The 23147-nt window shown below is 41.3% G+C and overlaps 1 protein-coding gene and 1 non-coding gene across 5 annotated transcripts in view; one reads left to right on the top strand and one right to left on the bottom strand.

The window, feature by feature from the left end:
- The window catches only part of Smg6 (SMG6 nonsense mediated mRNA decay factor), a 288855-nt gene that overhangs the window by 44718 nt on the left and 220990 nt on the right, over positions 1-23147 (top strand). The gene's annotated exons all lie outside the window — the stretch shown is intronic.
- Positions 5705-5806, bottom strand: LOC115069565. The gene has a single exon (XR_003848816.1). It is a non-coding gene; the product is annotated as a U6 spliceosomal RNA (small nuclear RNA).

Genomic DNA, 23147 nt, shown 5'->3' with positions numbered 1-23147 from the left:
AAGTTCTCTGGGGGAAGAAACAGTGCCAGGGTGCATTTGAGGCTGGTTAAACACTGAAACCACACTCTTCTTGTTTCTGGGCTTGAGACGTGACATAAGCCATGCTGCAAACACCGAAGAAGCCTCCGCAGAAACTCAGTTTTCTTTGTTTTATATATTTAGACAAGTAAAATGACCTAGGAAGAAAAGGTACACCTTCCCATCTGTTAGCCAGAAGTCTAATTCTAAGAATGGACAATTTTTTTTTTTAATCCAGCATTTCCCAACTTCAAGTTTTTCATCTTCCCCAAGGGTGTTGGTGAGAACTCTCACAACTCACTAGGTCTCAGGAAGCCAGATTACCAACATATCCTGTTCGCGTGCATGAATGTATTCTGTTACCCACAGGCCACTTTCCACCCCACGTGACCTTTAGTTACCATCCGGAAAGTCAGGACCCAGATACCAGTCAGAATTTCCAAGCTTTGGTTTAATTTAAACATTTTAGAAACTGTTAATGGCCATAATTGTAAAAGGGTTTTTGAGTGGCATGCACAGCAAATAGGAAGTAATAAATCCTGAAGAGAGGAGGGAGAGGGGCTTCTGCGCTGTTCTCAGTAATGTGTTTGAAAACAAATATTCAGGATAAAACACAAAGCAACCAAAACACAGAGGGGAAAAGAAGGAGGGTGATCAGAGAACTATTTAATTTGATTAGAAATCAAGTATATTCTCCAATTCTTAGGTCTTAATGAAAAAAATTATTTTTAATTTATGTGTTTATTTTGTGGCAATGAGAGGACAACTTGTGAGAGTTGGGTCACTCCTTACACCATGTGGGTTCTGTTAATCAAACTCAGGTGTTTGGGGCTCAGCAGCAAGCTCCTTTACCTGTTGAGCTATCTCCTTATTGGCCCCAATTCCTAGGTTTTAAAGCTGAATTCTTAAGCTCTTGTTCTTTAAAATTTGAATTTATTTATAACATTGTCCATTACACTTTAATCACATTTTATTGTTTTTTAAAGATTCCATTTATTTATTTATTTATTTTTGTCTTTTTTGAGACAGGGTCTCCTTGTAGCCCCAGCTGTCCTGGAATTCACTACGTAGACCAGGCTGGCCTTGAACTCACAGAGATCCGCCTGTCTGCCTCCCGAGCTCTGGGATTAAAGGTGTGTGCCACCACCCCCGGCTTATTTATTTTTATGTGTATAAGTATTTTATCTGCATGTAAGTGCACCACGTGTGTAAAGGGTCTGCAGAGACCAGAAAAGGGTATTGGATCCCCTGCAACTGGGTTATGGATGATTGTTGGCCACCATGTAGGTGCTGGGAACTGAATGCAGATCCTCTGTAAAAGCAGCCAGTGCTTTTAACTGCTGAAGCACCGCTCTAGCTTTATTTTTAATTATGTGTATGTGTATGTGTCTCAATAGGGGTATGTACATCTGAGTACAGGTACTTGCAGAGGCTAGAGCTATTAAATCTCCCTAGAGCTGGAGTTACAGACAATTGTGAAGTGCCTGATATAGGTGTTGTGAATTGAATTCAGGTCCTCTGCAAAAGCCTCTTTGAGACAGGGTCTTCCTGTAGCCCCAGCTGTCCTAGAACTCACTATGTAGACCAGGCTGGCCTTGAACTCACAGAGATCTGCCTGCCTCTGCCTCTGGAGTGCTGGGATTAAAGGCGTGCACCACTACGCCCGGCAGCAGTACATACTCTTAACTGCTAACCATCTCTCTCTAGTTCCTCCTCTTCCTCCTCACCACCTCCTCCTCCTCACCTTCTCCTCCTTCTCCCCCTCCTCCTCTCTTATCCTCCTCCTTTTCTTCTTCAACAGGGTTTCACTTGTGTAGTCTGTTTTGGAATTCACTTTTTTTTTTTTCCAAATATTTTATTATTTTTATTTTATGTGTTCCTGTGTATTGCCTGCATGTGTATAAGTGCACCCATGTCTTACAGTACCCACAGAGGTCAGAAGAAGGTATCAGATCCCCTGGAACTGTAGTTACAGACAGCTGTTAGCTACCATATGGGTGCTGGGAATCGAACCTGGGTCCTCTGCAAGAGCTGTCAGTGCTCTAAACCGCTGAGTCATCTCTTTGGAATTCACTTTGTAAACCAGGCTGGTCTTAAACTCACAGAGATCCATCCAACCTCTGCCTCCCAAGTGCTAGGTTTAAAGATGTGTGCTACCACACCTGTCTTCATATCTTTATTGTTAATTTGTATATAAGTGTGGTGTGTGTGTGTGTGTGTGTGTGTGTGTGTGTGTAGGAGTGCGTATTGAGGTCAGTGGAAGGTGTCAAGTGTCCTTCTCTATTACTTTCCACCTTATTTTTTTGTTTTAATTTTAAAATTTATTATTATTGTTTTTTTAGTCTTTTTCAGACAGGGTCTCCCTGCAGCTCCAGCTGTCCTGGAACTCACTATGTAGACCAGGCTGGCCTTGGACGCAGAGATCTACCTGCCTCTGCCTTCTGAGTGCCAGGATCAAAGGCCTCGCCACTATGCCTGGGTATTTCTATTTTTTCTCTTTTGAGACAGGGTCTTCTTGTAGCCCCGGCTGTCCTAGAACTCACTATGTAGACCAGGCTGGCCTCGAACTCACAAAGATCTGCCTCCCGAATGCTTGGATTAAAGGCGTGTGCCACCACCCCCAGCTATTTCTATTTTTTAATTTGTATGAGTGTATTGCCTGTGTGTATGCAAGTGTACGCAAGTTGTGCAATGACCGTGGAGATCAGAAGAGGGTGTTAGATCCTCTGGAACTGTAATTATAGACCATGTGGAGTTATGGACCATATAGGTGCTGATAACCAAACCTGGGTCCTCTGCAAGAACAGCCAGTGATGGCTCTTAACCATTGAGCCATCTCTCTAGCCCCCCACCTTATTCTTCTCTGGCAGGGTCTCTTCCTGAACTTGGAGCATGTGTTTTTTAGCTACTCTGGGCTCAGGCAATGATCCATTTTTCTCTCTCTGCTCTAGAAGCCAAGAGGGGTGAAGGCAGTTAATGCTGATGAGTGTTTTAGCACCTTTTTGAGCAAACAGTTCATTTTGCAGGCTTGCCATTGCAAGATATTTAGCATTCTTGGCATTGCCCACCAGATGCCATTATGGCCCACACACATTTCCAAACACTCTCTGGGAGGGAGTTAAGAACTACCAATTTGGGAGCTTGATGATTTTATAAACAAAACGAAACTTTGTTAGGTTTCTTCCTTCATTTCCTCTTAGAGAAACAGACTTGGGGTTTGATCTTCATAGCATAGATAGCAATAGTGAAGAGAATTTGAGTACCAAGTGGAAAAGGGAAGAGTGCTCAGTAGGTAGAATACAAGGTTTTCAGGAAACCGTTTATCATGTATTGCCCATTTGCTCATTTTAAGAGCCAGTGAGATTGATTTATAATTTATGAAGTTTGTATTGATGTTACTCATACTTCAAAAAGCATGTTCATCTCTATGTGAGAAGTTGCTGTCTTGGGCCTTAATGTCCAGGTGATGTTGAGGGTTGTGGGAATCTGTATAGTGTACTTGAGAGATTTGTTCAAAGCTAATGTAAAGATACAGTTTTAGCCAGGTGTGGTGGCGCACACCTTTAATCCCAGCACTCAGGAGGCAGAGGCAGGCGGATCTCTGTGAGTTCAAGGCCAGCCTGGTCTATATAGTGAGTTCCAGGACAGCTGGGGCTACAGGGAGACCCTCTCTCAAAAAGACCAAAAAAAAAAAAAAAAAATACAGTTTTGGCATTTCATGAATAACCTGATATCCAGACTTAAGCCAGAACTCTGGCATTAGAGAATTTTCCAGCCTGGGAGAATTGTAAGAAAAGTCCTCCTTTGGCTCCTTTCCAGGTTAGACAAGGGAACAATCAGCCGCTGAGCTGCAGCCAGCTGGAATGTGTGAGAGTGTGCTATACATTGTCCCTTAGGACCCAGTTTCTAGTCTGTGAAGAGCCTTTCAAATAAGACTGAGTCCTATACACTGGAACTTGTTCAGTCTGTAGCTGCCATATACAAGGGAATAGAGTAGTGAAGTGATGTTATTGTGGGAGCAGCTCGCTCGATACAGTAACACTGCCTGTTCCTGTAAAGGACTACACTGAACTTTTTTTCTCCTCATGTTGTCGTTCTCATGATTTCCTACATTTGTTTTTGTTTCTGACCTAACTCTTAGGGAGATATATCCATAGTACTCTTGTTCTGTAATTCTTTCCTGCTCTTAAAGGTTCCAGAGCATCATCTGTTGACTCTGTTTTCACCATTTTGACTATGTTATGTTTCAGCTAAGATGAAGAATATGAAATAGTTGTTGTCTTGGCTCATGGTCTTTTCCCCAGTCTGTGGACTATTTTTGGCTCCTGAGGGATACTCTGGGTTTTTCCCTTCTTGGAAGCTTTTTATTTTACTCATAAATATTTAGAATTGAAGTTACTGCTCAGTTTTGTTCTCCTGAGAATTAGTATATAGACTCTAGATCAGAAGGAATTTTTTTTTCAATTTTAAAATTATTTTTATTTTATATGTATGCGTGTATTGCCTGCATGTAGGTCAGTGCATCCGTGTTGTGCAGTGCCCTCGGAGGTCAGAAGAGGCTGTTGGATCCCCTGGGACTGGAGTTAATGGACAGTTGTTAACTGCCATGTGGGTGCCGGGACTCAAACCCGGGTCTTCTGCAAGAACAACCAGTGTTCCTAACCGCTGAGCCATCTCTCCAGCCCCCATCAGAAGGAATTTTAAAAAATACTATCTAGACCCTCTATCTTATATCTGAGTCCCTATAAAATGTATTAACCTCACTTTTATTTTTAAGAGGTTCCATTATTTTTTAAATTGTTTTCTATCCATGGATCCAAAATTTATTAAGCATCTAATACAGTAACCATTGGACTTAGGCCCGGAAACCAGGCCTATGTAATAACAAACTGGTTACTAGTAGTAATACCTTTACTCATTTGTACATTGGTGTACAATCACTGTATATTAAAACATTTTTACATTACATGGTGCCACCTATGGAAATCCACAAGAGAAATTTCATATTCTCAGTGTTGGGGCAGTTAAGCAGTTTTTATTTGTAAACTTCAGGCACATTTATGAATTTGTCATTTATAGTAAATCCCCTTCCATCCCTCCATCCCAACAGGATCTCCCTGTGGAACTCACTATAAGACCAGACTAGCCTCCATCTCCCAGAGATCCACCTGCCTCTGCCTCCTGAGTGCTGGGATTAAAGGCGTGAACCCTTGTGCCCAGCATAATTTTTTATTTAGTTTAATTTAATTTAATTTTATTTTTTGGTCTTTTTGAGACAGGGTCTCCCTGTAGCCCCAGCTGTCCTGGAACTCACTGTGTAGACCAGGCTGGCCTGGAACTCACAGAGATCCGCCTGCCTCTGCCTCCCAGGTGCTGGGATTAAAGGCATGTGCCACCATGCCCGGCATAATTTTTTATTTAATTGTACCAAAGGTTATAGAACTAAATTGGTAACTTCTGCTAATGGTGTAAAGGACTTACTGGAATGTATTTTGTGTCATGCTCTTAACCACTGATGACCTCTTTATCTCTGGCTCCTGTCTCCCCTCCCTTCCTTCCTTCCTTCCTTCCTTCCTTCCTTCCTTCCTTCCTCCTTCCTTTCATTTGCTCCCTCTCTTTCATTCAAATATTTTGTTGTTTTTGTTTATATTTATTTTTGTTGTTGGAACAACTCAAAAAAAAAAAAAAAGGAAAGGAAGCCTTCACAAATTTGCACATTATCCTTGCATAGGGCCATGCTAATCTTCTTTGTATAATTCCAGTTTTAGTATATTTGCTGCCAAAGCGAAAACATATTTTTATTATTTTTAATTATTTGTGTGTGTCTGTGGGGGGGTATGTGCATGTGAGTGCAGGTGCTTACAAAGAATATAAGGTATCAGATCCCCTGGAGCCTGGAGTTGCAGGCAGTTTTGTGCCGACTGATATGGCACTGGGAACCAAACTCAGGTCCTTTGCAAGAGCAGTACACAGTCTTAACCACTAAGCCATTCCTCCAACCCCCCTCTTTTGTTTTTTTTAATCTATTTTGTCTTATGATATAGTATATACCTTTCTAAGTTGCCTTAAATAGCTGCTTTCACAGTTTTATGACAGTTTTCTTTTTTTTTTTAATACCTGTTTATTTAGTTATAAAACCTGTTCTCTTATGGCTTAGTGCTTAAGAACACTGACTGCTCTTGCAGAGGACCAGGGTTCAATTCCCAGCACCCACATGGCAGCTACAAACCGTCCTTAACTCCAATTCCAACGGAATCTGAAGCTCTCTTCTGACCTCTGTGGCATTGCACAGCATGGGTGCACTCACATACATGTAGGCAATACACTCATACACATAAAATAATAAATAAAATATTAAAAACAAAAACAACAACAAAACCTGTTCTCTTGAACTGACCTTGGAGCAACCTGCCCTGAAGGCTAGCTCTCATAACTTTGGAGAGCACTATGCAAGCTGGTAAGGGAGATCATCAGTCAATGGTATAGCCCCAGTTTCAAGACTTAATAACCATATCAGTGACTGGCATAGCAAACAACATTGGTGCAGTAGTGGCACTTTTGTCTTGGAATTAATCAATAACTACCTAGTTGAACTTAAAGCTCACTCAATGAGAGGAAACTCATTTGTGGTACTAGAAACCAAGCCAAATACACATAGCTGGAGAGGTCATAAATCTTAGAGAAAACTCCAAGACTGTTATATCCCTAAACAAATGTAATTTCTTACTATGTGCAGAATACAGATCCTTAAATTTACAGGCAAGTATCCGAGTCACCACCCATCAAAGAACCTTTTTTTAAAGTATTTCATATTTTTATTTTATGTGTACTGGTGTATTGCCTGCCTGTAGGTAGGTGCACCCATGTCGTGCAATGCCCATGGAGGTTAGAAGAGGGCTTCCAATCCCTTGGAACTGGAGTTATTAACAGTTGTTAACCACCATGCTGGGAATCAAACCCAGGTCCTCTGTAAGAGCATACAGTACTCTTAACCTCTGAGTCATCTCTCCAGCTCCAAGAAGCTTCTTTCTTTCTTTTTTAAAATATTTTATTATTTTTAGTTTATGTGTATAAGTGTATTGCCTGCATGTATGTGAGTGCACCCATGTCGTGCAGTGCTGCTGAGGTCAGAAGAGGGCTTCGGATTCCCCTGGAATTGGAGTTAAGGATGGTTCGTAGCCACCATGTGGGTGCTGGGAATCGAACCCAGGTCCTCTGCAAGAGCAGTCAGTGCTCTTAACCGCTGAGCCATCTCTCCAGCCTCAGAAGCTTCTTAACAGAGATTGTTACAGAGTTCCACAACTGGTCATACACAGAGATTGTCTGTGAATCACCCAAGCCTAAGTGGCACACCTAGGATGCAACCTCTACACCTAGGCTCATGGAACATAGAAACAGGCTGATAAAGAGAATACTAATGCATCTTTTCAATTCTCATCAATGAAACTCCCTCATGCAACAGAGGGCCTGGAACACAAAAGGTCACAAATGGCCAAAATGTGGAAAATAAGAGTCTACAGTATGTGGGTCTCTGGACAGGACTCCTATATTAAAATCCACCCACCCAGGGCTAAGGGACCATTACAGAAGAGGGGGTGGAAAGATTGTAAGAGCCAAGGTGGAGGTACATGACCATATGCTAGAATTGTACAGGCTCCTGAGACCCTTCTCATATGAACCTGTAGCTATGATGTCAGCATATACAAGACCCATGCAAACTCAAGCAGACAAAATCCCAGTACAGAACAAATGGACAGCAGGCCCCAATCTTAGTTGAAGAATTATTGGTAGCTGATTAGTGCTGGGTGAGGAAGAGCTGATCTTCTAAAGGGAGGGACTCTAGATAGGTTGACTAGACCTCAGTGGATGAACTTGCACTGAGGGACATCTGGGGAGACTAACTTGACATGATAGGCCTTAGCAAAAATGACAGAATGTATGAAATCCAGTGGGGAGGCCGTGTGTAGGTGTCAATGGAGAAGGGGTATAAATTTAATTAAGATGTTCTGTATCGGGCTGGAAAGATGGCTTAGTGGTTAAGAGCACTGACTGCTCTTGCAGAGGACCTGAGTTTGATTCCCAGCACCCACATGGTGCCTGTGAACCGTCCTTAACTCCAGTTCCAGGGGAATCCGAAGCTCTCTTCTGACCTCTGAGGCATTGCACAACACAGGTGACCTCACATACATGCAGGCAATACACTCATACACAAAGTAACAATAATAAGTAAAATATTTTTTAAAAGATGTTATGAAATCCATAAAAATTCAATAAAAAATACTATTATTAAAAATTAAAACAAAAAACCTGTTCTCAGGTTAGCTAGTAGTCTCTGAATCATTTTCCCCTGCCCCATTCAAGTTAAATATTGAGTTCTTTTAACATGCTGTTATTCCAAACACTGCATATAGGAAGGTAAATGATACTGGTCCTTCCCCCAGAGGTATAGTGTACTTAGAGAAGTGGATCTATAAATAAATTCTTATGATAAAGTATCTCAGATGTAACAATATATAGGTACATTGTTCTAGAGGTAGTATAGAAGAGAATGATCAGGGAAAGATATCAGAAAAGTAGTCTGTGTTTTTAACTTTGAAGAATGGATGTTCTTTAAGCAGATGTGGGAGCTGGAGAGATCGCTCAGCAGTTGAGTGTATACTGCTGAGGACCCAAATTTGTTTCCCAGAACCTGTGTCAGAGGCACACAACACTTGTAACTCCAGTTTCAGAGAAATCCAATGCTCCTTCACTCATGTGCACATATCCACACATAGACATAAACACACACACACACACACACACACACAGAATTTTTAAAAGGCAGATGGGGCAGCAAAGAACAATATAGATAAAAACATAATATGGTTAAAAAACTGCATGGAAGCCTGATACTGTAGTACAAACCTGTAATCCTAGCTATTTGGGAAGCTGAGGCAGTAGGATTCCAAGTTCAAGGTCAGTTGGTCACATAGTATGACCCTCTCTTAAAAAAACAGTTGACTATGTAGCTTAGTGATAAGAGTGCTTGCCTACCATGCATAAAGCTCTGGGTCCAATCTCCAGCGCACTCACCTCCACACAAAAATAAAAATGAAAAAAAAAGGAGAAGAAGAAAGAAAAAGGAAACCTGTAAGGATTGGATGCTTCTTGGATTTCTAGCCAAGAGTCTGTTGTTGGACTGTCTTAGATCATGGTACAGACGTCCACGTTGATGAAGTCTAATCACTCATTTGAATCTCAGGATTCATCACAAAGTAGATTGGTTTGGGCTTTTGATTTGGCTCAATCTTAGACGTGAATCCTTCAGATAGTTCTTCTCTGCTTTATTTTATGCATTAGCTAAGGTTGACTCACCCTGAAGTCATGCCTTCCATCATTCTGGGAGGCTTTCTGAGCCAAACTCAGTTTGGTTTAGGAATAAGTTATGCTTTGTGTTGTAACGACTGACAGGACGTCCTTTTCTTGACCTTCACAAGCACAGTAGGACTGCAGTTACTGAAGCATAAGGGGAAAGGAAGTTGGCCTAAAACTCTGTGGATTTGCATTTTTCTTGAGTGCTTCCTTTTTGGTAAAGATGCTAATGAAATATTGAGATGACTTGTGCCACAAATCTCTGAGATGCTAGGTCCTAATTTGTATAGCAAACTGTGTTGAAGCAGTTGACATTTTCTCTGAGGAATTTCTTTGGCAGGTTTTCCTTTAGACTTCTGGAAAGATCTGTAAAACAGTATGGCTTTTAAAATGCTTACAAGTGACATATGTCAGATGACTGGATAAGGTACTGACAGATGCCCCTGGTACCCTGAGATGATGTCCCTTGAGGTCAGTGCAGACGAGTCAGATCTTTTGGAATGTATTCCTAAATTTCTTTTATTTCCATGAATAAAGTTGTCTCTTTCCTGGGTTCTGCATCTGTAAAATAGGGTGAGATTTGATATTTAACACCAGTGCAGCTTTTCTGCATGTAAGTGAGCTCCAAACTTTGAGCATAATCATCTTTATTTCTTCTGCCTGGGAATTGGAATCTTGGGATTAGGACAGACATATGAGGCAAAGAGCACTGACTTAAATAGACACTTTTTGTGGAGCAGCAGAGGAGGTGAATTTTAAAAATGATTGTCGCCAGGCATGGTGGCACATGCCTTTAATCTCAGCTCTTAGGAGGCAGAGGCAGGCAGATCTCTGAATTCGAGGCCATCCTGGTCTGCATAATGAGTTCCAGGCCAGCTGGGGCTACAGGGAGACCCTGTCTCAAAAAGACCAAAAACAAAAAAATGATTGTAATATGTGGAAGAGAAAAGTATATCAGTGCCATTATAAGCTGATAAATTGTTATAAAGTATACTTGTGGGCTGGAGAGATGGCTCAGCAGTTAAGAACACTGGTTGATCTTGCAGAAGACCCAGGTTTGAATCCCAGCACCCCCATGGCAACTAACAACTGTCCGTAACTCCAGTTCCAGGGGATCCAATAGCCTCTTCTGTTCTCCATGGGCATTGCACGACACAGGTGCACTTACCTACACACAGGCAATACACGCATACACATTAAAAAAATACAAAAATAATAAATTTCTTTAAAAGTGTGTTTGTGTAATACCGCTTTCATTCTTCCCTTTTAACTCTGAATTCAAATATTTCCTACATTTTTAATGGTAACAGTAACAGGGACTGAGTATTAAAAATAAAGCAGGAAACAGCTAATGTCTATGTTGTCTGATAAGCATATTAAGATTGATTGTTTACAGATAAGAAGAATGGAAGGGGCCAGGTAGACGGCTCAGAGTATAAAAGCACTTGCTACACAAGCCTAATGACCCAAGTTCAGTCCTCAACATTCCTGTGTTGAGATGGGAGGTGGAGACATAATGACCTGGAAACATATGGACCAGTTAGCCTGGAGTAAGCAGCATAGCAACAGAAACAAGAGAGACTCTGCCTCAAGAAGGGAAGGAGGAGGGGGAGAAGTAGGGAGGATTGTTTCATTCAAAAGCATTTTCTTGTTATCTTTTGGGTTTGGGAAACAGCACAGAAAAGATAAGAACACCCCTCCCCCCAAACACAAAAAAGCTAGCTGAAAGCAGGCCTTGCTTCTAGTCACAATGAAACTGAGTCTTCATAACCAACTGTACTGTGGTTTTTTTTCCTCCCTTACTCTTGAACTACTTGACTGTTGGGAAAAGTGACATCATGACCTGTCTGCTTATAGACGTGCTTACTGCAGGTCAGATGTGGAATCTGAGAAGTTCTGCATTGCCATATTTGTAGCCTTGTCTTTGATGTCAAGGCAAATGGCAGGCTATACCAGGTCCAGTTGTTATCCTTGTGCGATCCATTTTTATTCTGAGTTTTCTTCTCTTTCTGCTGCTAAATGCCAATGAGGTAGAGTTGCCTCTGTTGATAAAGAGCAGATACAGAAGTTCACATCCAAACCTGAATAGCCATTTTTAACTTGAAACACTTTTCCTAGGAGTTGATGTGCCAGAATCCTTCCCTTATTTGGTGCCTGCTTAAATCTGAAGCTCGTATGAGGTTTCCAGCACTCCCTGTATGCTGGTTATTTGCTCTTTGGTGCCCATAGCAGAGTAGTTAATAAAATCATTTTTATAACCATATCTACTTTAAACTGAAGCTTCATTCTCCTTTGGTTCAGACTAGTTCTTGCTCCTCCCTTTTCTGAGAGATTCAGGGGTTTTCCTGTATTGTGGTAGGTGAGTAGGCACAGGTTATATTTGTAGATTTTTTTTCCGAGTTGTATCCAGTCCCTTGATTATAATATGTACGTATATTCTTTGACTCTAGAAGAACTTTTTCCTTATCAGATTGTGGATTTTTCTAGGAAGAATGTTAGGGATTTTATTTGTGTCATTGTTGCTGCTGTTTGTTGGCTGTGGAAAATGATCTTTTATTCATTCATTCTTTTCTTTATGTAAATAAAATTTATATAAATAAAAATTTTATGTATATGAGTGTATTGCCTGCATGTGTGTAAGTGCATCCATGTCATACAGTGCCCTTGGAGATCAGAAGAGGACATCAGATCCCCTGGAACTGGTGTTAATGGACAGTTGTTAGCCTTCATGTGGGTGCTGGGAATTGAACCTAGGTCCTCTGCAAGAGCAGCCAGTGCTCTCAACTGCTGAACCATCTCTTGAGACCTGTTTTGTTTTTGAGGCAGGATGTCATGTACCCCAGGCTGGCTTTATGTAGTCTAGGATGACTTTTAACTTCTTTAAATATTTTTAAAAAATTTATTTATATGAATGAGTGTCTTGCTTGCATGTATTGTAAGTATACCACATGCATGCAGTGCCTGTGTAGGCTAGAAGAGGGCGTCATATCTCCTGGAACTGAAGTTAAAGGTAGTTGTTAGTTGCCATGTGGGTGCTGGGAACAACCAGGTCTTCTGCAAGAGCAGCAAATGCTCTTAACTACTGAACCATCTCTCCAACCCTGATTTAACTTCTTGATCCTTTTGCCTCTACCACCCAAGTGCTGGGATTACAGGTGTATACATTCATACCTAGCTGGCATTTTGTTAGAGTGCACTTAAGTGCTTCCACCAACTTGTATGATATTATCTGAACTGTACATATCTATTTCCCTTAATCTGCAAAACTTCTCGGTTTGTTTCAGTGGTCTCAGTGAATGATATCTGTAAACATTAGTGGGCTTGTATTTGAGGTTTCTATTAGACTTTAGTCTTTACGTTAGCATCTGTGGTGTCATCTGGTTCTGCTGAAGATTAAGAGTCCAGATTTGGAATCAGGCTATTTGCATTGACCTTGGGCAGTTTCCTAACCTTTCTCTGTTCAATTTCCACATCTGTAACATGGAAAGTAATACTTATCGAACAGAATAATTGAAGGTTAAATGAATAGCACACAAAGTGCTTAGAATATTGCCTTATGTATAGCAGATGCTTTAGAAGTTGTTATTGTGGTTGAGTATGATATACTTTTTTTTGTTCAACTGGGAAAACTTGAGCCACTAATATCTCAATTGTGTGTCTAAGTATCTTGGGGTACTTTTAACTCTTCTTTTTTTTAAAAAAAATATTTTATTCTTTTAATTTTATGTGTATGTATGTATTGCCTGCATGTAGGTAAGTGCACCCGTGTCGTGCAATACCCATGGAGGATAGACGAGACTGTTGGATCCCCTGGAACTGAAGTTACAGATAATTGTTAGCTGCCATATGGGTGCTGGGATTTGAACCTGGGTCTTCTGCAAAAACAATCAGTGTTCTTAACTGCTGAGCCATCTCTCCAGCCTGACTTTTAACTCTTTAAAAATTTTTGTTTATTTTTATGCATGAGTGTTTGGCCTGAATGTGTATATGTGTACCACATGTGTGTAGTGTGTGTGGAGACCAGAAGAGGGCATTGGATTCTCTGGAACTGGAGCTACAGATGGTTTTGTGCTGCCGTGTGTGCTAGGAACAGAATCTGGGACCTCTACAAGAGCAGCAAGTGCTGAGCCATCACTCCAGCCCCTACTTTTAACTCTTAAAATACAGAACCAGCTCTGTAAGTTCAGTGTGTCCTTAGGTGGGGGCTGTGTCCAGGCTTCTAATTGATTCAGTCCAATAGTTAAAAATTAGGTGTTAAGACATGCTACCTTGGGGGCTGGACAGATGGCTCAGCAGTTAAGAACACTGGTTGTTCTTGTAGAAGACCCAGGTTTGAATCCCAGCACCCACATGGCAAGTAACAACTGTCCGTAACTCCCTAACTCCAGTTCCAGGGGATCCGATGGTCTCTTCTGTCCTCCGTGGGCATTGAATGACACGGGTGCATTTACCTACATGCAGGCAATACACTCACACATAAAATAAAAATAATAAATAAAACATTAAAAATAAAAAAGAGATGCTACCTTGCTGAGTATGATGACACTGGCCTTTAATTCCAATACTTGGGAGGCAGAGGCAGGTGACTCTCTTGTCAGTTCCAGGCCAGTTGGGGTTACAGGGAGACTCTGTCTCAAAAAGACCAAAACAGACATGCTGCCTTTTGTGTAGGTTACATTACTTGGCAGAATACTGAAGCACTGGATAGATAGGTTCTTCCAGTCCTTTGTTTCTACCGACTGAGCCTTGTTAGAGTTCCTGAGTGTTTCTTTTGCTGTTGACATATGGCAACCCAGAAATGATAGGGGGATACTAATCTTTGGGGCCAACTTTTTTTTGGGGGGCGGGGGGTCTTTTTGAGACAGGGTCTCCCTGTAGCCCCAGCTGTCCTGGAGCTCACTATGTAGTGAAAAACAATCCTCCTTTAATGCCTAGTTGTTTATGTTTATTATTATTATTATTATTATTATTATTATTATTATTATTATTATTTTATTTCTCTGTTTACTCATATCACTTGATGATTACTGCTCTGTCCTGGGATATAGAAATGATTTGTTTATTAAAGGAATAATTCATAATCTAGAGCCATGATAAACAAATAAATATGATATCTATTTTAATTAGTGACCATGAAATAAAATAAAAACTTCCTTAGTCACACTGGCTATCCTTAAAGTGCTTAGTACTGGGACTGGAGAGATTGCTTGGTAGTTTAGAGCACTTGCTGTTCTTACAGAGGATCCAGGTTTGCTATTCTTCCACAGCACCCGCATGGCACCTGACAGCCATCCCTAACTCCAGTTCCAGGGGATCCATTGCCTTCTTCTGGTCTTCATGGGCACTGCACACATATGGTACACTTACATGCAGCAAAGCATTCACACATAAAGTAAAAATTAATGTTTTTAAGAGTGCTTGGCACTCCCATGTGGTTAGTGACTATATTGCTCACTGCAGAGAAGGAATATTTCCCGCATCATGGAAAATTCTATTGGACAGAGCTGGACTAAAGAGAGATAGTATATATAATTTAGATAGGCTGTGATACTCAGTGTAACAAAGGTATATCTCCTGAACCTAGAGGATAAAGTGTCAGGTTCAGGGACTGGAGAGATGGCTCTGCAGTTAAGAGCACTGGCTGCTCTTGCAGAACACCTGGGTTATCTGAGGCCCTCTTCTGATCTCCCCAGGCATTGCTTGACATAGGTGCACTTACATACATGCAGGCAATACATACATATTAAAAAAAAAAAGTGTCAGGCTCAGCCAGAAGGGAGAGGATTGGGGGAGATTTACATTAGGAAAATATGACTTTATTAGATTTTTTAAAAAGAATTGCTCAAAGAAAGCATTCTAGGCAGAAAGGGTACCACAAGTAATTCTTTGTTACCAAGGAGTAGATTGTGTCAGCAAAGGCAGATGCAGGAGTAGCCAGATGTGAAAAACTATTTACCACCTATTTACTAGTCACCTGCTGTAAGTCCACTATGGAGATACTGTGATGAACAAAATATTCAAAGTCATTATTAGGGCTGACCGTGGTGGCGCAGGCCTTTAATCCCAGCACTTGGGAGGCTGAGGCAGGCGGATCTTTGTGAGTTCAAGGCCAGCCTGGTCTACATAGTGAGTTCCAGGCCTGTCTCAAAAAGACAAGAAAACAAAACAAAACACCAAAAAAACCAAGTCATTATTAGGATGATATATAGCTCTCTGTAATTAATTATATTTAATTTATTTGGTGATACATGCCACTTTGCTCTGCAGTAATAAACACCTGGAGAGTTCTTAAAGATCCCACTGCTGCTGGGGGGTAGGGGGTGTCTTTAATACCAGCACTCAAGAGGCAGAGGCAGACAGATCTCTGTTAGTTCAAGGCCAGCCTGGTTGACATAGTGAGTTCCAAGTCAGCCCCACTACAGGGAGACCCTGTGTCAAAAAGATGAAAAAATAAAAATCCCAGTGCTATCTGGGCATCATGGCACATGCCTTGCATCCCAACATTCAAGAGAAGGAGAAAGATTTTGAGTTTAAGGCTAGCCTTAGCTGCATACCAAGCAAAAGACAAAACCAAAACCAAATTCTTGATGCCTACACCTTTCCCCTTATAGGCTAAATAAGAGTGTCTGGATGAATGCCAGGCATGAGTGGTTTTTTTGTTTATTTGTTTTTGTTTTTGTTTTGTTTTGTTTTAGATTTCCAGGCAATTATAATGTGTTTTAAATATGGGAATAAATTTAGAGTAAATATGAAGGCCCCCTTCTTATCCAAACAATGAGAAGAGATAGGAGTAAGGTAATGTAGGCTGTTTTGGGTTTTATGTTCATGTGTGTGAGTTTGTATATGTCTGTCTATATGTGTCTGTGTGTGGTCGCTTATGTGACAGTGCATTGTGTAGGTCAGAGAACAGCTTTGTGAGGTTAGGTTTTCTCCTTCCATCTTTAGGTGGGTTTTAGGCATAGGTTCTGGAGGTGGAATTCAGGTCACCAGACTTGTACAACCTTTACCCTGTGAACCATCTTCCAGGCCTGGGGTGTGTGTTTTTATTTTGATGTTAACTGTAGTCTTTTGGGCTAGAATGTAGCAGATGAAACTGCTACTAAGGATTAGAATCCTTAAGTCTTGAAAAAACACTTTTCCTTTGAATACCCTGTGTTTTGGCTAATTACCCTCCAAAAAGAGATTATTTAAACTCTAAAAGATAGTTACAAATAGTGGTAAATATACTGTTTCTTTTATTGTTGTAACTATGTATGGATGCATGCTAGTATGTATTACTTGGGCAACATATTTAATTGTCAAATTTATAATAGGTTTTTAGCAACTACTTATTACATGTTTTAAGTGCCAAATGCCATGCTAGTCCATTTCCAAAACATTGAAAGGAAATAAAATAAGAATTCTTATTTTACCTCTGGCCGGGTGTGATGATGCATGCCTGTAGTCCCAGCACTTGGGAGGCAGAGGTAGGTGGAATTCTGTGAGTTCAAGGCCAGCCTGGTCTACATAGTGAGTTCCAGGACAGCTGGGGCTACAGGGGGACCCTGCTTCAAAAAGACCAAAAAAAAAAAAGAATTCCTAATTTACCTCTAACAATTAAGTCGTTGTTTCTTTTAGCTACTGCTGGTGGTTATTGTAATTGCAGCCTTACTCATACTAGGCACTCTACCACCAAGCTACAGAACTACAGCCACTTACCATTGTGGATCTGCTTTTGGAATGACCATCTCCTTCATCTCTTTTTGTTTTTCTCTCTGAGTCCATTGCTCTTGGGTGATTGCCTCTTGCCTGGCCTCCTATCTTCAATTCCCAGCCACCCCCAAACACCTAAGTTTCCTTAGTAGTCAGCATGACCTTTAGAAATAAGGATTTGTGGGCTGGGCATGGTGGTGCATGCCTTTAATTCCATCACTCCTGAGACAGAGGCAGGTGGATCTCTGTGAATTCAAGGCCAGCCTGGTCTACATAATGAGTTCCAGGACAGCTGGGGCTAGAGGGAAACCCTGTCTTAAAAAGACCAAGAAAAAAGGAATAAGGATTTGCTCTTGTCACTTAACCTGTTCAAGGACCCTAAAACCCTTCATTGGCTTTATTAATAAGATGAAACTTTTGGCCAGGCCTGGTGGTGCACACCTTTATTCCCAGCACTGCAGAGTCAGAGACAGGTGGATCTCAGTGATTTTTGAGGCCAGCCTGGTCTACGTAGTGAGTTCCTGTAAATAGACCAGGCTGGCCATGATCTCACAGAGATCCACCTGCCTCTACTTTCCCAGTGCTGGGATTAAAGATGTGCACCACCAAGCCTGGCAAGATCAAAACAAGGATTTCTATAGCCTGTCCAGCTTCCCTTCTACAGAATCATTCATCTTACCATGGCAGCCATCAATGTATCGCTCTTATTTTCTTGTTTATGACATACTGAATGAAGACCACTTACCATTTACCCCTTCCCAACACCAACTAATTGCCTTAAACTTCAGATTTCAACTCAGGTTATCTTTTCAATTTCTCTGATGCCTCTGCTGTGTGCATCCCTAGTATCCTATCCTTCCCCAGCATGATTTCTGCCTTGTTCAGTTTGTATAGTGTTTTGTACATAAACATATCTGGTGAGTTTCTTTTGAGTGAATGAATTAGTGAACATGTTGACAATATGAGATGGACCTCACCATCTTTCTTACACTGTCAATGTATTATTCATTTACAAAATGGGTTTGTATATGTGCCCATGAGAAACTTTTCTAGTTTACCTAATCACTAATTAGGAGTCTCAGTGCAGACACAAGGTGTCTCTTTTCTCCTGCTATTGGGGTAGATGGGCATGAGAGTTCCCAGGTGCTGAGAGAGGTGAGTCAGAAAGAAGAGTCATTCAGAAAGTAAGCCAGTCAGAGCAACATTGGCTGAACTTTCTCTAGCTTTTTCTAGATACCTTAAGGTTCTAAGCTGGTGGCACTTGTGAGTAGGTTGCTACAGATTGTCAGACCACTGTACAAGGCATTCACAAATCTTTTTTTCTTTTATTTTTTGGTATTTTTGAGACAGGGTCTCCCTGTAGCCCCAGGTGGCCTAGAACTCACTATGTAGTGAGATCTGCCTGCTTCTGCCTCTTGAGTGCTGGAAATAAAGGTGTGCGCCACCACACCTGGCCAGGATTTGTAAATCTTAGTCTATGCTGCCCCTTGATTAGGGCTATTTTAAGAAATGTCCAGGAGGCATCTGGTCTAAGTAAAATCTTTATTGGGCTTTAGTGTCTTCTTTCTCCACCCAGTCACTTAATCCTGTAGTAGCTTCTACGGTACAAATTCCAACAGTTCTATTTATGGTTCTTGGTAGCCTTTGGAGCATTTGAGTTCAGAGGCTTTGAGAGCAGTAGTCATTGACATTGGTGTCATTTGTGCTGTATTAGAATAGTATGGTGCATGCAAAAGGCTGGCAAGAAGGGTTATATTTAGTTTCATTTATGGACTTTTAGCATTGGAAGGAATGGTATAAATTGGGAGTTTTCCTGAAGTGGGGAAAGGTGGGTGGTATAGAATGTCTTGGGGGTGGGGTTCTTTAGTCACACTCTTCATTCACTTCTTAGCTCATGAGAATCATGATGTTTCCAATATATGTGTGTTGGCCTTCAGGTATTGTACATGTAGAATACTGGAGACACTAGCTTTGTAAATGCTTTAGCCCAGATAACACTAGACTTTTTCTGTAAAGGACCAGATATAAATATTTGGGGCTTAGTGGGTCATGTACCCATTGTTGCAGCTATTCAGCTCTACCTTTGTAGGGGCATGCAGCCGTAAATAACGTGTAAGCAAATGCAAATGAGCATGGCTGTGTTTCAGTAGGAGTTTGTGGGTACATTCGTTCATTCATTGAGAGTCTCTTTACTGGCTAGACTAGTACCTTGCTGTGTACACCAGGTTGGCCTCAAATTCTTGGTGATCCTCATGCCTTTGCCTCCTCGGTATTGGGATTACAGGCATGAGCCACCATGCACAAATTATTTAATTTGTGTGTGTATTTATGTGTACATGTTTATGTGTGTGCAGATATATTCATGTGTGTGTGTGGAGACTGGAGGTTGGTGGTGTGTGTTGGGTGTCTTCCTCAATCTCTCCCTTGATCATTTGTTTATTATTATTGTATGAGTGTGTGTACACACACATGTGCATGATGACTGTGTGGGTATGTGTGCCATGACATGCCTGTGAAGGTTAAAGGATAGCTTTGTGGAGTCAGTCCTATCTTTTATGTGGGTTCTGGGGATTAAATTTAGGTCATGAGGCTTGTACAACAAGCCCTTTTACCTGCTGAGTCATCTCACCAGCCCTCTACCTTGTTTTTGAGACAGGGCTAAGTGTATGTGTGTTTTCATTCATGTATGTAAGTGCACCACATGTCCAATGGCCACAGAGGCCAGAAGAGGGCATCAGATCCCATGGAACTGGAATTATAGTTAGTTGCCATATGGGTGCTGGGAACCAAACCCAGGTCCTCTGCAAGAGCAGGATGTTCTCTTAACCGCCAAGCCCCATTTATTTAGTTTTGAGACAGGGTCTTTTTTTTTTTTTGTCTTTTTTTGAGACAGGGTCTCCCTGTAGCACCAGCTATCCTGGAACTTACTATGTAGACCAGGCTGGCCTGGAACTTACAGAGATCCGCCTGCCTCTGCATCCCAAGTGCTGGGATTAAAGGGGTGCACTACCATGCCCGGCTGAGACAGGGTCTTTCTCTGTAGCTCAGGCAGACCTGGAACTCACTGTGTAGACCAGGCAGGCCTTGAATGTGTGCTCCTTCTACCTCAGCCTCCCAAGTGCTGGGATTACAGGTATGCAGTGCTACTCTTTGAAACTTAATTTTATATCATGAAATATTATTTAGATTTCTTTTAGACATTAAAATAATGAATCAACAGCCAAATGGTGGTGCATGCCTTTAATCCCAGCACTCAAGAGGCAGAGGCAGGTGGATCTCTGCGAGTTCAAGGCCAGCCTGGTATATATATCTAGTTCCATGCCTGGTGGGGCTATAGGGAGACCCTGTCTTAAAAAGACCACAAAAAAAAAAGGTATCAAGGCCAGCCCTCAGCTACATAGTAAGGACACCCCTTCCTGCCTCAAAGTGAAAACTATTTTTTAAAAAACATTTTATTTTGCCGGGCATGGTGGTGCATGTCTTTAATCCCAGCACTCGGGAGGCAGAAGCAGGCAGATCTCTGTGAGTTCAAGGCCAGCCTGGTCTACATAGTAAGTTCCAGGATAGCTGGTGCTACAGGGAGACCCTGTCTCAAAAAGATCCCCCCCAAAAATATTTTTTCATTTTTTATTTTATATTTTATTTTATGTGTATGAGTGTATTGCCTACATACATATAAGTGTACTCATGTCATGCAGTGCTCATAGAGTTCAGAAGGAGTGTGAGATCCCCTGGAACTGGAGTTCAGGACAGTTGTTAGCTGCCATGTCAGTGCTGGGAATTGAACCCAGGTCCTCTGCAAGAGCAGCCAGTGCTCTTAACAGCCTCTTGAAAACTATTCTTAAGAATTGTATAAAAACAGGTAGCAGGCTAGATTTGACTTATAGATCATAGTTTACCTTATCCAGTGGTTCCCAAATCTGCCTGTCTTTAAGAATTACTTGGAGATTGTAAAAAATGCTGATTAACCCTACCTACATTTGGATTCTGTAGGACTCGAAAATATCTATTTTTTTTAAATAAACACTCAAGTATGGCTAGGGAGATGACTCAGTGGGTAAAAACACTTGCTGTGCAAGCCTGAAGGCCTAATTCAGATGCCAAGAGCCCAGGTACAAGCTGGATGTGTTACTACAAGCATATGTAATCCTAGCATTCCTCCAGGAAAATGGGAAGGAGAGACAGGAAAATGTACAGAAGCTCATGGGCCAGCTAGTTTGCCAAACACATGGGTAAACAAAGAGACACTGTATGGAACATGATGGAAGTCAAGCCAGCACCCAAGATGATCTTCTGATTTCCACTTCTGCATCATGGCATGTGCATGCCCATTTCCACACACAGGAGTGTTCACACATACATCATATAGATACACAGGAAAAACTTCAAAAATAGACAAAACAAATTGCTTAGGTGCTATACATATATGCAGGGTTGTGGAATTACCCATTCTTCTCTTGCTCAGCTTCTTATTTTATTGTTGAATAGCCTTAGAAAGTTCATGTAACTTCCATGTAGTTAACATCTTAAGTAAACGTCATAACCATTTTTTATGTGAATTTAGGATCAGTGGGCCTTGTTTATACCATTCTGTTGTGTCCTCCCTCCCTCTCCGTTCCTGCCTACCTTCTTTAAATTAAAAAAAATACTAATTTTATTTTGAGTGTGTGTGTGTGTGTGTGTGTGTGTGTGTCTGTGTCTGTGGCATGCATGCATACATGTGGAGGTCAGAGACAACTTGTAGGAATTAGTTCTCTTCTTCAATCATATGGGTCCTGGGTATCAAACTGTAGTCATAATAAGGCTTGGCACCAAGTGCCTTTACCTGCTCACATATGTCCCCTGCTCCCTTCCTTTTATTTTATTTTATTTTATTTTTTTATTTTATTTTTTGGTCTTTTTTGAGACAGGGTCAGCCCCAGCTGGCCTGGAACTCGCTCTGTAGACCAGGCTGGCCTCCAAATCATAGAGATCTGCCTGCTTCTGCCTCCTGAGTGCTGGGATTAAAGGCGTGTTGCTCCCTTCCTTTTTTTTAAAAAAAAAAATTTGTTTATTATTATTTATTTATTTATATTAAAAAAAAATTTTTTTTTTTGAAGCAGTGTCTCCCTGTGTTTCAGCTGTCCTGGAACTCACTATGTAGACCAGTCTGGCCTTGAACTCACAGAGATCTGCCTGCCTCTGCCTCCCAAGTGCTGGGACTACAGGTGTGTGCCCCACATCCGGCTTTATTATTTATTTTATGTGTATTAGTATATTGCCTGCATATATGTAAGTACACCCATGTCATGGAATGCCCTTGGAGATCAGAAGAGGGCATTGGATCCCCTGGAACTGGAGTTATGGACAGTTGTTAGCTGCTGGTGGGTGCTTGGAATTGAACCGAGGTCCTCTGCAAGAGCAGCCAGTGCTCCTAACCACTGAGCCATCTCTCCATTTCCTTTCTTCTTTTTTGAGATAGGTTCCCAGGTAGTCCAGATTGTTCAGAACTTGCCATGTAGCCAAGAATGACCTTGAATTCCTGATCCTTCTGTCTTCAACCTTGCAAGTACTGGAATTACATTAGCCACTACACCATACTCCTCCTTTTCTTTATACTTGTGCAGATTTCCCTTCTGAGATATAGCCATGTACTCTAACCTCAACTGGCCCTATGTTTGCTGGCTGGATTTTTCTGGAGCTGACTGCTAAATTCACATTTGGCTGAATTTTCTGTAGCCCATTGGCTCTAACTAGAAAAGATAATGATCTAATAGTAAATGAAATTGTTTTAATACCTCATAAGACATTGAGACAGTACTAAACTGCAGTGCAAAGGTGAGAACCATTGTTTCAAGGAGTACATTAATTAAAATAGGTAGTTTTATTTATTTATTTATTATTTTTTTTTTTTTTTTTTTTTTTTCCATGTTTTTGAGACAGGGTCTCCCTGTTGCCCCAACTGGCCTGGAACTCGCTATGCAGACCAGCCTGGCTTCACACTCACAGAGATCTGCCTGCCTCTGCCTCCCAAGTTCTGGGACTACAGGCATGTGCCTCCACGCCCGGCTTATTATTATTTTTTAATATTTGCTAACAACTGTCGG

This window comes from Nannospalax galili, unplaced genomic scaffold (genome assembly GCF_000622305.1).
Source record: "Nannospalax galili isolate Female #2095 unplaced genomic scaffold, S.galili_v1.0 scaffold212, whole genome shotgun sequence".
NCBI lineage: Eukaryota > Metazoa > Chordata > Mammalia > Rodentia > Spalacidae > Nannospalax > Nannospalax galili.
Note: the sequence above shows the minus strand (reverse complement) of the source record. Positions and strands in the feature narration are given on the sequence as shown.